This window comes from Aethalodelphis obliquidens, unplaced genomic scaffold (assembly GCF_003676395.1).
Source record: "Aethalodelphis obliquidens isolate GAN/ISIS:26980383/991018 unplaced genomic scaffold, ASM367639v1 scaffold12, whole genome shotgun sequence".
Taxonomy (NCBI): domain Eukaryota; kingdom Metazoa; phylum Chordata; class Mammalia; order Artiodactyla; family Delphinidae; genus Aethalodelphis; species Aethalodelphis obliquidens.
Genome location: NW_020837956.1, coordinates 12,258,793 through 12,274,265, shown reverse-complemented (window position 1 = coordinate 12,274,265; position 15,473 = coordinate 12,258,793). Strand labels below are relative to the sequence as shown.

Sequence of the window (15,473 nt, the reverse complement as noted above, 5' to 3'; positions counted from 1 at the left end):
TCATTTTGCCAACTTTAAAAAGAGTCCATATGCTCAGGGCTAAAAATGTTCAAGGTTAAATCAAAGGAAGTCAGACACCACTAGTACAGTGAAGATTTTAATAAAAACTGAAAATGTGCCTCACATTACAATTACTGTACCACTTTGAAGAAGTATTACATAATAGTTATCTTTTACTACAATATTAGTAGAAAAGGTGAATGATGAAATTTATAAATTAAAAAGAAAAAAAGGCAAAACATTAGTAAGTTAAAGGAGAGCTAAATAAATGGAGAGAGATACTGTATTCACAGATCAAAGGACTCAATACTGTTAAGATCTCAATTTTCCACAAATTGAGCTACAGATCCCACATAATCCCAATAAAATCCCAGTAGGTTATATACGTGATAAAATGTCACAAAATTATGCACACAGGCATGAAAAAAATGAGTGCATGCAAAAAGTGATGAAATCTGACTAAGGTCTAGTTAACTGCATTGTGTCAATCAATCTCCTGGTTTTGATAATGCACTATATTTAGGCAAAAATATCACCACTGGGGGAAGCTGGGTGTTGGGTCCATGTGACCTCTTTGTACTTTTTTTGCAACTTCCTATGAATTTTGAATTACTTTAAAATAAAAAGTAAAATCTTGGAAGGCTTTTTCATGTAACTGAAATGCTGATTCTAAAATGTGTATGGTAAAAATAAAGGACCTAGAATAGATAAAACAATTTTGAAAAAGCAGAATAAAGTTGTAGGACTCACTACCCGATTTCAAGGCTTTCTTTTTATGAAGATACAGTAAGCAAGACTGAGGTATTGCTGAAAATATAGCCAAACAGCTCAACAGGACAAGACAGAGTGCAATATACCTACACATGTACTGTCAACTGATTTTTGTCAAAGGTGCCAAGGTAATCCATTTATGATTCATTTATATCACATCCTAGAAGAGCTTTCATAGTGACAGAAATCAGAACAGTGATTGCAATGGCTGGGGGGAAGAGGGTGGACAGCATGACTGGGAAGGGATATAAAAGAACTTTCTGAGGTTAAGGAAATGTTCTACCTTAATAAAGGCATGGGTTGCACAGCTGTATTATTTGTCAAACTGAAAGATTTAAGATCTGTGCATTCACTCTAAGTAAGCCATAATTTAATTTTTAAAATATGCAACAACACACAAGTGTTCTAAAATATCTGTCTACAAAGAAACATCAAAATACTAAGAGTATCCACCTCTTGGGAGTAAGATTACTCATCATTTTGTTTTCTTATAGCTTTCTGATTGTCTATTTTTTCTTTTAAAAATGTACATGTTATAATCAGAATACAACACACTCTTCAAATTTATGCCAGAATAAAAGTAGCTAGCTCATACTTTACTGTTCCGTTCACTAATCCCCTATACCAATTACCCTCCCAATCTGTAGCATTTTTCTTCAATAGGAGGACGTGTTTTACACGTCCTCCTGGTAATCCCTCAGTAAGACCTGGGAGAAAGGTTCTGGCTCTGATCAGCCTCTATTAGTCCTAAAGACACTGTTAAAGAATTGTTATTCTCCACAGAAAAATGAAGGGAATTATTACTACTGTTTCTTCAGAGTAACCACAGTAAGAAAATAATGGAAAAAAAAAACCAAAAACCTCAAAGATACCTATTTTCTAACAGAAAATCCAATCTCCAACAGAGCTCCCCCTTCTCAACTTTACTGTCTTTGTAACTGATGCCATTCTCCCACTCTTAATTGATTTAAACAAGTATTTATAAAGCACCAACTACGTGCTCCTCCATCAGGCTTAAAACTGTTAAGTCCTCTCTGAATCATCTCTCTCCATCCTGTATTTCTCCACAAAGCCTTGTCGAATTTCTCTCCAAGATGCTTCTCACCTATCTGTTCTTCCTTTCTGTTCTTCACTACTGTTTGCCTTGTCTGATCCATCACCACTTACCTTACCCTTAGCTTACTCCACATCATCTTCTAGCACAGTTCTGTGGAGAAGAACTGTGGAGGTCCCTGGGATTCCTTTCTGAGGGTCTCAAAAGTCAAAACTATTTTCATAATAATACTGAAATGCGCTATTGGCCCCCTTTCACCATGTTGACGTCTGTACTAATAATACAAAAGCAATGGTGGTAAAACTGCGGGTGCCTTAGCACAAATCAAGGCAGCAGACCCACAATGTACAGCAGTCAAGTGTATTCTTCACTGCGATGCACTCACTGGGAAAAAAAAAAAGCCAGTTTCACTTAAGAATGCCCTTATTGAAGCATAAACATTGTTAATTTTATTAAATCTTGACCCTTAAATACGTATCATTTTAATATTCTATTTGATGAAATGCATAAACACTTCTGCATACGAAGTACACTGGTTTATCTCAGAGAACAGCACCGGTGATTGAGTTGCAAACCGAACAAGCCACTTTTTCCACAGAACACTGTTGTTACTTGAGAGAACAGCTGACAAACCATGATTATTCATGTTTAGGTATCTGACATTCTCTTGAAAATAAACTAAATGAACCTGTCAGTTCAATGAAAAACAACAGTATTTGCTGAATGTGATGCATTTAGCACTTTCAAAGAGAAATTTGAATCTTGGAAAACTTGTATCTACCATCAATACTTTAAGACTTTTCCGATGAGATGAGTGATGATTTATGATATTGTGTAATGAAACATGGCAACGTTGGGAAGATCTGGATAACATCATGAATCCATATTTTCCAAATGACAAGTGCATGATGTTAAAAAAAATCATACGTGGGTAAAAATGATCCATTTTAAGTCAGAGACCAATAATAAGTGTTTTACCATAATGGTAGGTCTTGGATTCTACATTGCAACTAACTTTTTTTTTTAACATCTTTATTGGAGTATAATTGCTTTACAATGGTGTGTTAGTTTCTGCTTTATAACAAAGTGAATCAGTTATACATATACATATGTTCCCATATCTCTTCTCTCTTGCGTCTCCCTCCCTCCCACCCTCCGTACCCCACCCCTCTAGGTGGTCACAAACCAGCCAGCTGATCTCCCTGTGCTATGTGGCCTCTTCCCACTAGCTATCTATTTTACATTCGGTAGTGTATATATGTCCATGCCACTCTCTCACTTCATCCCAGCTTGCCCTTCCCCCTCCCTGTGTCCTCAAGTCCATTCTCTACATCTGCATCTTTATTCTTATCCAGCCCCAACATTCTTCAGAACCATTTTTTTTAAGAGTCAATATATATGTGTTAGCATACTGTATTTGTTTTCCTTTTTCTGACTTATTTCACTCTATATAACAGTCTCTAGGTCTATCCACCTCACTACAAATAACTCAATTTCGTTTCTTTTTATGGCTGAGTAATATTCCATTGTATATATGTGCCATATCTTCTTTACCCATTCATCTGTTGATGGAAGCTTAGGTTGCTTCCATGTCCTGGCTATTGTAAATAGTGCTGCAATGAACATTTTGGTACATGACTCTTTTTGAATTATGGTTTTCTCAGGGTATATGCCCAGTAGAGGCATTGCTGGGTCATATGGTAGTTCTATCTGTAGTTTTTTAAGGAACCTCCATACTGTTCTCCATAGTGGCTGTATCAATTTACATTCCCACCAACAGAGCAAGAGTGTTCCCTTTTCTCCACACCCTCTCCAGCATTTATTGTTTCTAGATTTTTTGATGATGGCCATTCTGACCGGTGTGAGGTGATATCTCATTGTAGTTTTGATTTGCATTTCTCTAATTAATGATGTTGAGCATTCTTACATGTGTTTGTTGGCAATCTGTATATCTTCTTTGGAAAAATGTCTATTTAGGTGTTCTGCCCATTTTTGGATTGGGTTGTTTGTTTTTTTGTTATTGAGCTGCATGAGCTGCTTGTAAATTTTGGAGATTAATCCTTTGTCAGTTGCTTCATTTGCAAATATCTTCTCCCATTCTGAGGGCTGCCTTTTTGTCTTGTTTATGGTTTCCCTTGCTGTGCAAAAGCTTTTAAGTTTCATTAGGTCCCATTTGTTTATTTTTGTTTTAATTTCCAATTCTCTAGGAGGTGGGTCAAAAAGGATCTTGCTCTGATTTATATCAAAGAGTGTTCTTCCTATGTTTTCCTCTAAGAGTTTCATAGTGTCTGGCCTTACATTTAGGTCTTTAAACCATTTTGAGTTTATTTTTGTGTATGGTGTTAGGAGTGTTCCAACTTCATACTTTTACATGTACCTGTCTAGTTTCCCAGCACCACTTATTGAAGAGGCTGTCTTTTCTCCACTGTATATTCTTGCCTCCTTTATCAAAGATAAGGTGACCATATATGCGTGGGATTATCTCTGGGTTTTCTATCCTGTTCCATTGATCTATATTTCTGTTTTTGTGCCAGTACCATACTGTCTTGATTACTGTAGCTTTGTAGTAGAGTCTGACGTCAGGGAGCCTGATTCCTCCCGCTCTGTTTTTCGTTCTCAAGATTGCTTTGGCTATTCGGGGTCTTTTGTGTTTCCATACAAATTGTGAAATTTTTTGTTCTAGTTCTGTGAAAAGTGCCAGTGGTAGTTTGATAGGGATTGCACTGAATCTGTAGATTGCTTTGGGTAGTAGAGTCATTTTCACAGTGTTGATTCTTCCAATGCAAGAACATGGTATATCTCTCCATCTGTTTGTATCCTCTTTAATTTCTTTCATCAGTATCTTATAATTTTCTGCATACAGGTCTTTTGTCTCCTTAGGTAGGTTTATTCCTAGATATTTTATTCCTTTTGTTGCAATGGTAAATGGGAGTTTTTTCTTAATTTCACTTTCAGATTTTTCATCATTAGTGTATAGGAATGCAAGAGATTTCTGTGCATTAATTTTGTATCCTGCTACTTTACCGAATTCATTGATTAGCTCTAGTAGTTTTCTGGTAGCATCTTTAGGATTCTCTATGTATAGTATCATGTCATCTGCAAACAGTGACAGCTTTACTTCTTCATTTCCTATTTGGATTCCTTTTATTGCTTTTTCTTCTCTGATTGCTGTGCCTAAAACTTCCAAAACTATGTTGAATAACAGTGGGCAACCTTGTCTTGTTCTTGATCTTAGTGGAAATAGTTTCAGTTTTTCACCACTGAGGAGAATGTTGGCTGTGGGTTTGTCATATATGGTCTTTATTATGTTGAGGAAAGTTCCCTCTACGCCTATTTTCTGCAGGCTTTTTATCATAAATGGGTGTTGAATTTTGTCGAAAGCTTTCTGTGCATCTACTGAGATGATCATATGGTTTTTCTCCTTCAATTTCTTAATATGGTGTATCACGTTGATTGATTTGTATACATTGAAGAATCCTTGTATTCCTGAAATAAACCTCATTTGATCATGGTGTATGATCCTTTCAATGTGCTGTTGGATTCTGTTTGCTAGTATGTTGTTGAGGATTTTTGCATCTATGTTCATCAGTGATATTGGCCTGTAGTTTTCTTTCTTTCTGACATCTTGGTCTGGTTTTGGTATCAGGGTGATGGTGGCCTCGTAGAATGAGTTTGGGAGTGTTCCTCCCTCTGCTATATTTTGGAAGAGTTTGAGAAGGATAGGTGTTAGCTCTTCTCTAAATATTTGATAGAATTCGCCTGTGAAGCCATCGGGTCCTGGGCTTTTGTTTGTTGGAAGGTTTTTAATCACAGTTTCAATTTCAGTGCTTCTGATTGTTCTGTTCATATTTTCTATTTCTTCCTGGTTCAGTCTCGGCAGGTTGTGCATTTCTAAGAATTTGTCCATTTCTTCCAGGTTGTCCACTTTATTGGTATAGAGTTGCCTGTAGTAATCTCTCAAATCCTTTGTATTTCTGCAGTGTCAGTTGTTACTTCTCCTTTTTCATTTCTAATTTTATTGATTTGAGTCTTCTCCCTTTTTTTCTTGATGAGTCTGGCTAATGGTTTATCAATTTTGTTTATCTTCTCAAAGAACCAGCTCTTAGTTTTATTGATCTTTGCTATCGTTTCCTTCATTTCTTTTTCATTTATTTCTGATCTGATCTTTATGATTTCTTTCCTTCTGCTAAGTTTGGGGTTTTTTGTTCTTCTTTCTCTAATTGCTTTAGGTGCAAGGTTATGTTGTTTATTCGAGATGTTTCCTGTTTCTTAAGGTAGTACTGTATTGCTATAAACTTCCCTCTTAGAACTGCTTTTGCTGCATCCCATAGGTTTTGGGTCGTCATGTCTCCATTGTCATTTGTTTCCAGGTATTTTTTTATTTCCTCTTTGATTTCTTCAGTGATCACTTCGTTATTAAATAGTGTATTGTTTAGCCTCCATGTGTTTGTATTTTTTACAGAGCTTTTCCTGTAATTGATACCTAGTCTCATAGCGTTGTGGTCAGAAAAGATACTTGATACAATTACAATTTTCTTAAATTTACCAAGGCTTCATTTGTGACCCCAGATATAATCTATCCTGGAGAATGTTCCACGCGCACTGGAGAAAAATGTGTATTCTGTTGTTTTTGGATGGAATGTCCTATAAATATCAATTAAGTCCATCTTGTTTAATGTATCATTTAAAGCTTGTGTTTCCTTATTTTCATTTTGGATGACCTGTCCATTGGTGAAAGTGGGGTGTTAAAGTCCCCTACTATGACTGTGTTACTGTTGATTTCCCCTTTTATGGCTGTTACTATTTGCCGTATGTATTGAGGTGCTCCTATGTTGGGTGCATAAATATTTACAATTGTTATATCTTCTTGGATCGATCCCTTGATCGTTATGTAGTGTCCTTCTTTGTCTCTTCTAATAGTCTTTATTTTAAACTCTATTTTGTCTGATATGAGAATTGCTACTCCAGCTTTCTTTTGATTTCCATTTCCATGGAATATCTTTTTCCATCGCCTCACTTTTAGTCTGTATGCTTCCCTAGGTCTGAAGTGGGCCTCTTGTAGATAGCATATATACGGGTCTTGTTTCTGTGTCCATTCAGCCAGTCTGTGTCTTTTGGTGGGTGCATTTAATCCATTTACATTTAAGGTAATTATTGATATGTATGTTCCTATTCCCATTTTCTTAATTGTTTTGGGTTTGTTATTGTAGGTCTTTTCCTTCTCTTGTGTTTCTTGCCTAGAGAAGTTCCTTTAGCATTTGTTGTAAAGCTGGTTTGGTGGTGCTGAACTCTCTCAGCCTTTGCTTGTCTGTAAAGGTTTTAATTTCTCCATCAAATCTGAATGAGATCCTTGCTGGGTAGAGTAATCTTGGTTGTAGGTTGTTATCCTTCATCACTTTAAATATGTCCTGCCACTCCCTTCTGGTTTGCAGAGTTTCTGCTGAAATATCAGCTGTTAACCTTATGGGGATTCCCTTGTATGTTATTTGTTGTTTTTCCCTTGCTGCTTTTTTTTTTTTTTTTTTTTTGCAGTACACGGGCCTCTCACTGTTGTGGCCTCTCCCGTTGCGGAGCACAGGCTCCGGACGCACAGGCTCAGCGGCCATGGCTCACGGGCCCAGCCACTTCACGGCATGTGGGATCTTCTCAGACCAGGGCACGAACCTGCATCCTCTGCATCGGCAGGCAGACTCTTAACCACTGCGCCACCAGGGAAGCCCTCCCTTGCTGCTTTTAATATGTTTCCTTTGTATTTAATTTTTGATAGTTCAATATGTGTCTTGGCATGTTTCTCCTTGGATTTATCCTGTATGGGGCTCTCTGTGCTTCCTGGACTCGATTAATTCCTTTCCCATATTAGAGAAGTTTTCAACTATAATCTCTTCAAATATTTTCTCAGTCCTTTTCTTTTTCTCTTCTTCTTCTGGGACCCCTAAAATTCGAATGTTGGTGCGTTTAATGTTGTCCCAGAGGCCTCCGAGACTGTCCTCAGTTCTTTTCATTCTTTTTTCTTTATTCTGCTCTGCAGTAGGTATTTCCACTATTTTATCTTCCAGGTCACTTATCCGTTCTTCTGCCTCAGTTATTCTGCTGTTGATCCCTTCTAGAGTACTTTGGGGTTTTTTTTGTTTGTTTGTTTTTGCCCGGGCCTCTCACTGCTGTGGCCTTTCCCGTTGCGGAGCACAGGCTCCGGACGCACAGGCTCAGCGGCCATGGCTCATGGGCCCAGCCGCTCCGCGGCATGTGGGATCTTCCCGGACCAGGACACGAACCCCCGTCTCCTGCATCAGCAGGCGGACTCTCAACCACTGCGCCACCAGGGAAGCTGAAGAGTATTTTTAATTTCATTTATTGTGTTGTTCATCATTGCTTGTTTCCTCTTTAGTTCTTCTAGTTCCTTTTTAAATGTTTCTTGCATTTTCTCTATTCTATTTCCAAGATTTTGGATCATCTTTACTATCATTACTCTGAATTCTTTTTCAGGTAGACTGCCTATTTCCTCTTCATTTGTTAGGTCTGGTGGGTTTTTATCTTGCTCCTTCATCTGCTGTGTGTTTTTCTGTCTTCTCATTTTGCTTATCTTACTGTGTTTGGGGTCTCATTTTCCCAGGCAGCAGGTTCGTAGTTCCCGTTGTTTTTGGTGTCTGTCCCCAGTGGCTAAGGTTGGTTCAGTGGGTTGTGTAGGCTTCCTGGTGGAGGGGACTAGTGCCTGTGTTCTGGTGGATGAGGCTGGATCTTGTCTTTCTGGTGGGCAGCTCCACGTCTGGTGGTGTGTTTTGGGGTGTCTGTGGACTTACTATGATTTTAGGCAGCCTCTCTGCTAATGGACAGGGCTGTGTTCCTGTCTTGCTAGTTGTTTGGCATAGGGTGTCCAGCACTGTAGCTTGCTGGTCGTTGAGTGGAGCTGGGTCTTGTTGTTGAGATGGAGATCTCTGGGAGATATTCACTGTTTGATATTACATGGAGCTGGGAAGTCTCTTGTGGACCAGTGTCCTGAAGTTGGCTCTCCCAACTCAGAGGCACAGCTCTGACGCTTGGCCAGAGCACCAAGAGCCTTTCATCCACAAGGCTCAGAATAAAAGGGAGAAAAAAAAAGCAAGCAAGAAAGCAAGCAAGAAAGCAAGAAAGCAAGAAAGCAAGGATAAAATAAAATAAGATAAAATAAAATAAAGTTATTAAAATAAAAAATAATTATTAAGAAAAAAATTTTGAAAGAAAAAAACGGACGGACAGAACCCTAGGACAAATGGTGAAAGCAAAGCTATACAGACAAAATCTCACACAGAAGCATACACATACTCACAAAGAGAGGAAAAGGGGAAAAAATAATATATCTTGCTCCCAGAGTCCCCCTCCTCAATCTGGGATGATTCGTTGTCTATTCAGGTATTCCACAGATGCAGGGTACATCAAGTTGATTGTGGAGCTTTAATCTGCTGCTTCTGAGGCTGCTGGGAGCTATTTCCCTTTCTCTTCTTTGTTCACACAGTTCCCAGGGTTCAGCTTTGGATTTGGCCCCGCCTCTGCGTGTAGGTCACCTGAGGGCGTCTGTTCTTCGCTCAGACAGGACGGGGTTAAAGGAGCAGCTGATTTGGCGGCTCTGGCTCACTCAGGCCGGGGGGAGGGAGGGGTACAGATGCAGGGCGAGCCTGTGGCTTCAGAGGCCGTCGTGACGTTGCACCAGCCTGAGGCGCGCCGTGCGTTCTCCCGGGGAAGTTGTCCCTGGATCCCAGGACCCTGGCAGTGGCGGGCTGCACAGGCTCCGCAGAAGAGGGGTGTGGATAGTGACCTGTGCTCGCACACAGGCTTCTTGGTGGTAGCAGCAGCAGCCTTAGCGTCTCATGCCCGTCTCTGGGGTCCGCGCTGATAGCTGCGGCTCGCGCCTGTCTCTGGAGCTCCTTTAAGCAGTGCTCTTAATCCACTCCCCTCGCGCACCAGGAAACAAAGAGGGAAGAAAAAGTCTCTTGCCTCTTCGGTAGGCCCAGACTTTTCCCCAGACTCCCTCCCGGCTAGCCGTGGCGCACTAACCCCCTCAGGCTGTGTTCACGCCGCCAACCCCAGTCCTCTCCCTGCGCTCCGACCGAAGCCTGAGCCTCAACTCCCCGCTCCCAACCGCCCCAGCGGCTGAGCAGACAAGACTCTCGGGCTGGTGAGTGCTGGTCGGCACCAATCCTCTGTGTGGGAATCTCCCGCTTTGCCCTCCGCACCCCTGTTGCTGCGCTCTCCTCCGTGGCTCCGAAGCTTCTCCCTCGCCACCCCATCTCTCCCCCAGTGAAGGGGCTTCCTAGTGTGTGGAAACCTTTCCTCCTTCACAGCTCCCTCCCACTGGTGCAGGTCCCGTCCGTATTCTTTTTTCTCTGTTTTTCCTTTTTTCTTTGCCCTACCCAGGTACGTGGGGAGTTTCTTGCCTTTCGGTAGGTCTGAGGTCTTCTGCCAGCGTTCAATGGGTGTTCTATAGGAGCAGTTCCACGTGTAGATGTATTTCTGATGTATCTGTGGGGAGGAAGGTGATCTTCGCATCTTACTCTTCGGCCATCTTCTCTCTCTTACTCTTCCGTCATCTTCTCTCTGCAACTAACTTTTTTTTTTTTTTTTGCAGTACACGGGTCTCTCACTGTTGTGGCCTCTCCCATTGCAGAACACAGGCTCCGGATGTGCAGGGTCAGCAGCCATGGCTCACGGGCCTAGCCGCTCCATGGCATGTGGGACCTTTCCGGACCGGGGCACAAACCCGTGTCCCCTGCATCGGCAGGCGGACTCTCAACCACTGTGCCACCAGGGAAGCCCTGCAACTAACTTTTAATTGTCAAGTTGTGGAGATGTAGAAGAGGAAAATACCCACAATTACCTGAAAAGGCTATTAAAATATTCTCCTTTTCCAAATAAATACATGTGAGAGACCAGATTTTCTTCACATGTCAACCGAAACAAAATATCCCAATAGGATGAATGTAGAAACACATCTGAGAAACAGCTGTCTTCTATTTAACCAAATATTAAAGACATTTGCAAAATGTACAACAATCCCACTCCCTTCACTCAATTTTTGTTTGGAAAATAGTTATTTTTCATGAAAATGTCATTTATGTTAACATGTAATAGGTTTATTTTTCTTTTTAATAAATTAATATTTTAAAAAATTTCTCAGGTATAATTGCTAATATAGTCAATAGCAATAGATATAATTAACATAAACAACTTTGGTGTTCTCAATAATTTTTAAGAGTACAAAAGGATTCTGAAACAGACTCTATTTTACAGATATTTCTGTCCTTCCTCTCTGATCCACTCTCATTTCGATTGCCAGAATAATCCTGGGCACTTTCAACATTATTACTTCTTGCACAAAAGCCTTAGTGTTCCCAACATCCTGTTACTTCCTATCTACACAATTTTACCTGGCTTTCAAGAACTTTATAAATTGGCCCTGCCTTATCTAGCAAATTTTACTTCTCCATGCTCCCCAACACAAGTCTCCATGTTACTTAATCCTCCCTTTCAGTCTCTAACCCTTTACTCCTGTGGTTAAATGCTCACCTGGAAAGCACCCCCAGCCCCTATTCCCTCCTCTGCTTTCCTCCTCTCTCTCTGCCTCCTCCAATCTAAACTTTCTCATCGAAGGGCCCAGAGAGCAAAAAGGACAATGCCTTGAATGTCAGGCTTAAACTACCAATGGAGTATAAGCTTTAAAAATTTTGAATCACTATATTGTATACCTGTAACTTACATAATATTGTACAGAAACTATACTTCAATTTAAAAAAAAAGGTGTGTACTTTAGTTTATAGGCAACGAAGAGAAGATTCTTTGAGCAGAAGGTGGATGATTTATACAGAAAGAATGTTCTTACCATCTCAAGTTTCTAAGAAGAGTTTAAACAAACTAAATAAATGTCTTCTTTGGACATACCTAAATTTACGGTCAAATCTAAGATTTTTCCAATAGACTTTAAGGACTAAGGGAGGTGATACACTGTCACATTAGGAATCCAAACCTAAAATCTCAGGTCAAGGCAACTGGAACTCTGAAACATGGCATCTTCCAGAACCAAAAAAACTGTAAAAAAACAAAAGTGGAAAACAAACATGATTTCATCTCTCAAATCTAAGGCCTTTTGGTATTGGTGAACAAAGTCCTCTTCCTGATTAGAAGTCCAATTTAATCATATTTTTGAAAAACAAAAACCAGTATGTAATAGCTATATATATTCACTAGTCACTAAATGTCTTTACTTTAAAATGACAGAGTATTCTCATATGCATGTAAGTTAAGAACATTGCTTATTATGCAGAAGATACATTAAACCTACTGATTTAGTTTAGGCCTAATAATAAACCACAATGTTTAATTCATTCTATACCCACTATGGCCAGAGATCTAGGTCAAGCCCAATGTCATCTCCAGTTTAAAACCTGCTATGATTTCTCCCAACCAGAAATAATGATCTCCTTCCTCTAAACTTAGGTAGCAGCACACGGTTTGTTCCTCTCATGCCAGTTCATTCATTTATTCCACAAATATTTACTGAGAGTCTAAATACGTGTTAGGCACTTTTCTATGTTCTGGGGATACAGCCATGAACAAAACAAAACCACCAGCTTCCCGGACTTACACTCTAGTGGGAAAAGAAAGGTAATAAACAAATAAATATAAGGTGATACATGCCACAGTGAAAATTAGGGAGAGTAGGAGGCAAAGCTGAATTTTTTATAAAGCTAATAAAACTTACAGTTCAGGCCTCCTCACTTCCCCGGGGCCTCTATGAGTGCTGAAAGTTACTGGGACACGTAGAATGTTTCTGGTGGGGAAGAGAAGTCCAGTGGAAGCACTACATGATAGCATTTTTGATCAAATGCCTAAAGAGGCCTCAGAAGAAAGGGACCTGACTCTAAGGTTACAGCATTTTGTTAGGACATCTTTTCTAATTCCAAATAATTATTCACTTTCACACCAAACTTTTTATTCTAATTTATTTGTTTTCTCAATGAGGGTACCCAAATTACTGTATAAAGTTCAGGGCCTACAAAATCTGGATCCATCCCTGGTAAAGACAGAAGTGGGGAGGAGCTGTTTTTTATAGGATGATAAGGAACAGGCACATTAAAAGGTGACATTTGAGCTGAGACCTGAGGGAAATGAAGAAACAAACCATACAGATATTGGGGGGGCGGGGTTATGAGCACAGACAGCAAGTGTAAAACCACTGAGGCAGCAGCACGAGGAGCAGAGTAGGTCAGGAAGACAGGAGCAGGAGAAATACATAATAATAAACAGTATTACCGACAATTAACAGTTACTGAGTATTATGTGACAGGCACTGTCCCAAGTACTTTTTAAAAAATATTTATTTATTTATTTTGGCTGTGCCAGGTCTTAGTTGTGGCACGCGGGCTTCTTAGTTGCAGCATGCAGACTCTTAGTTGCAGCACGTGTGCAGGATGTAGTTCTCTGACCAGGGATCAAACCCAGGCCCGCTGCATTGGGAGTGCAGAGTCTTACCCACTGGACCACCAGGGAAGTCCCCCAAGTACTTTTCTAAGCATCTCCATTTTACAACTGAGGAAACTGAGGCACAGAGAGAAGGATTAGCTAATTGGCTAGTGGGTGGTGAAACTAGGCAGTCTGCCTCCAGAACCGGCTCTTAAATCACACTGCTGAATATATACTACCAAATGTAAAATAGATAGCTACTGGGAAGCAGCCGCATAGCACAGGGAGATCAGCTCTGTGACCACCTTAGAGCGGTGGGATAGGGAGGGTGGGAGGGAGACTCAAGAGGGAGGAGATATGGGGATATATGTATATGTATACATGATTCACTTTGTTATAAAGCAGAAACTAACACACCATTGTAAAGCAATTATACTGCAATAAAGATGTTAAAAAAAAATCACTGTGCTGTGCTACAGAGAAGTCGGTTGTCTAGATTATGGAGTGTCAAGACAATCTCTCAGCCAGTAAGAGATTTAATGTGCTAGAAAAGAGGAAATCAACACAGTTTTGATCTCAAACTATGATAGCTAAAAGTAGGTTTACAATTTATGTCCCTGTAAATAAAGTACCAAGTCTTGTCATTTTTCCTACTCCACACACAGTCCCTAGGACCTTTCCTTTCATATTACAGCTATTCAGTGTAGGATGAATGTTAAATGGACTCTCATGAGAGAATGACTAACTACTCACTCTCAATACAAAATAATTAGATGTTGTTTCGCAAGTAAATATACACACAAATCAAATCTTGGAGGTAAGTACCTCCTTTAGGGAATCAGATCCATATCAAAGTCAGGTAAGCTGTTTGTATCTACAGAAATTATCCCACAATCTGTTCCACTGTCATTTTCCACCTAAAATAACTACTGATACGAGAAAACTCTACCTTAATTTACCTTAAATACTCAATCATTCTGAAGTTAGGACCACTTCCTCTGGTCCCTCTAGACTTTGTCCTCCATGAAAGTAAAAATGGGCATAATCCAGATACACATGTTTTATTTTCCTTCAGCTGTTCTTTTCTAAATGCTTAAGGTCTTCATGTCCCTCATAGGAGGCGAGGTTTCAGAACTGAGTTTTCCAGAAAAGTTCTTATAAATCCTGACTATAATGAAAGAATTAGTGTTTGATGATATTAATCGGAATACCATGAGAGATGCAGAGTTACAAACAAGTCAACACATAATTCACTAAATACTTGAACATACAAATTAATTTCCTGATTTCACTGTCCAACCTTCAATTTTTCTCCTGTCAGCTTTCAGAGTCTCTCTACATAGATCACCATGTGAGTGCTACCTTGGAGCTTAGCCACATTACAGCCTCTGCTTCAGAGGGAATGGCTTCCAAACACACATAGATAAAATCAATATCAACATTTCCAAAGCATGTTCTGCAAGACACCAGTTCTAAGGACAAGCAATCGGTATTACAGAGAAGAATCCCATCATCAAGTAACTTTGGAGTTTGCTGGGTTAAGGAAAGTTTACCAGGTTTCTTTACCATAGGACTTCTCGGTCTCTGATACACTCATAGTACTGCTTTCCCTGGAGCATCCTGGTCACAGTTTTTTGTTTGTTTGCTTGTTTGGCTGCATCCCACAGCATGCAGGATCTTCTTAGTTCCCCGACCAGGGATCGAACCCGTGCCCCCGGCAGTGGAAGTGCAGAGTTCTAACCACGGGACTGCCGGGGAAGCCCCCTGGTCACAGTTTGGAAAATGCTTATGAAGTCCAGTCTGGAAGTAAAAGATGATTCCAAGGCTTCAAGCCTTAACAAACTGACACTACTGGGGCTTTTGACCTTGTCTCCATTTGTCAGCTGGAGATAATGGGCTAGAACTCAGAAGGCACAAGCTGGAGGCATCTGGGAGTCATTCACAGGGACAAAGCTAACTCCACAAGACCAGATGAGATACTCCCTGAGAAACACATGAAGACCAGTACTTCAAAACAACCCTGCTTGGGCTTCCCTGGTGGCGCAGTGGTTGAGAGTCCGCCTGCCGATGCACAGGGGACGTGGGTTCGTGTCCCGGTCCGGGAGGATCCCACATGCTGCGGAGCGGCTAGGCCCGTGGGCCATGGCCGCTGAGCCTGTGCGTCCGGAGCACATAGCGGGAGAGGCCACAACAGTGAGAGGCCCGCGTACCGCAAAAA

The 15,473-nt window shown here is 40.4% G+C and overlaps 1 protein-coding gene across 3 annotated transcripts in view; it reads right to left on the bottom strand.

Moving 5' to 3' along the window:
- MAP4K3 (mitogen-activated protein kinase kinase kinase kinase 3) overlaps positions 1-15,473 on the bottom strand; it is a 190,500-nt gene that overhangs the window by 170,339 nt on the left and 4,688 nt on the right. The window contains exon 2 of one of the 3 annotated variants that reach the window (XM_027113317.1): positions 12,555-12,623. The exons of the other annotated variants lie outside the window; for them this stretch is intronic. The gene's annotated coding sequence lies outside the window, so the exon portion shown is untranslated. The remainder of the gene's footprint in view (positions 1-12,554; positions 12,624-15,473) is intronic. 3 annotated transcript variants of the gene reach the window in all.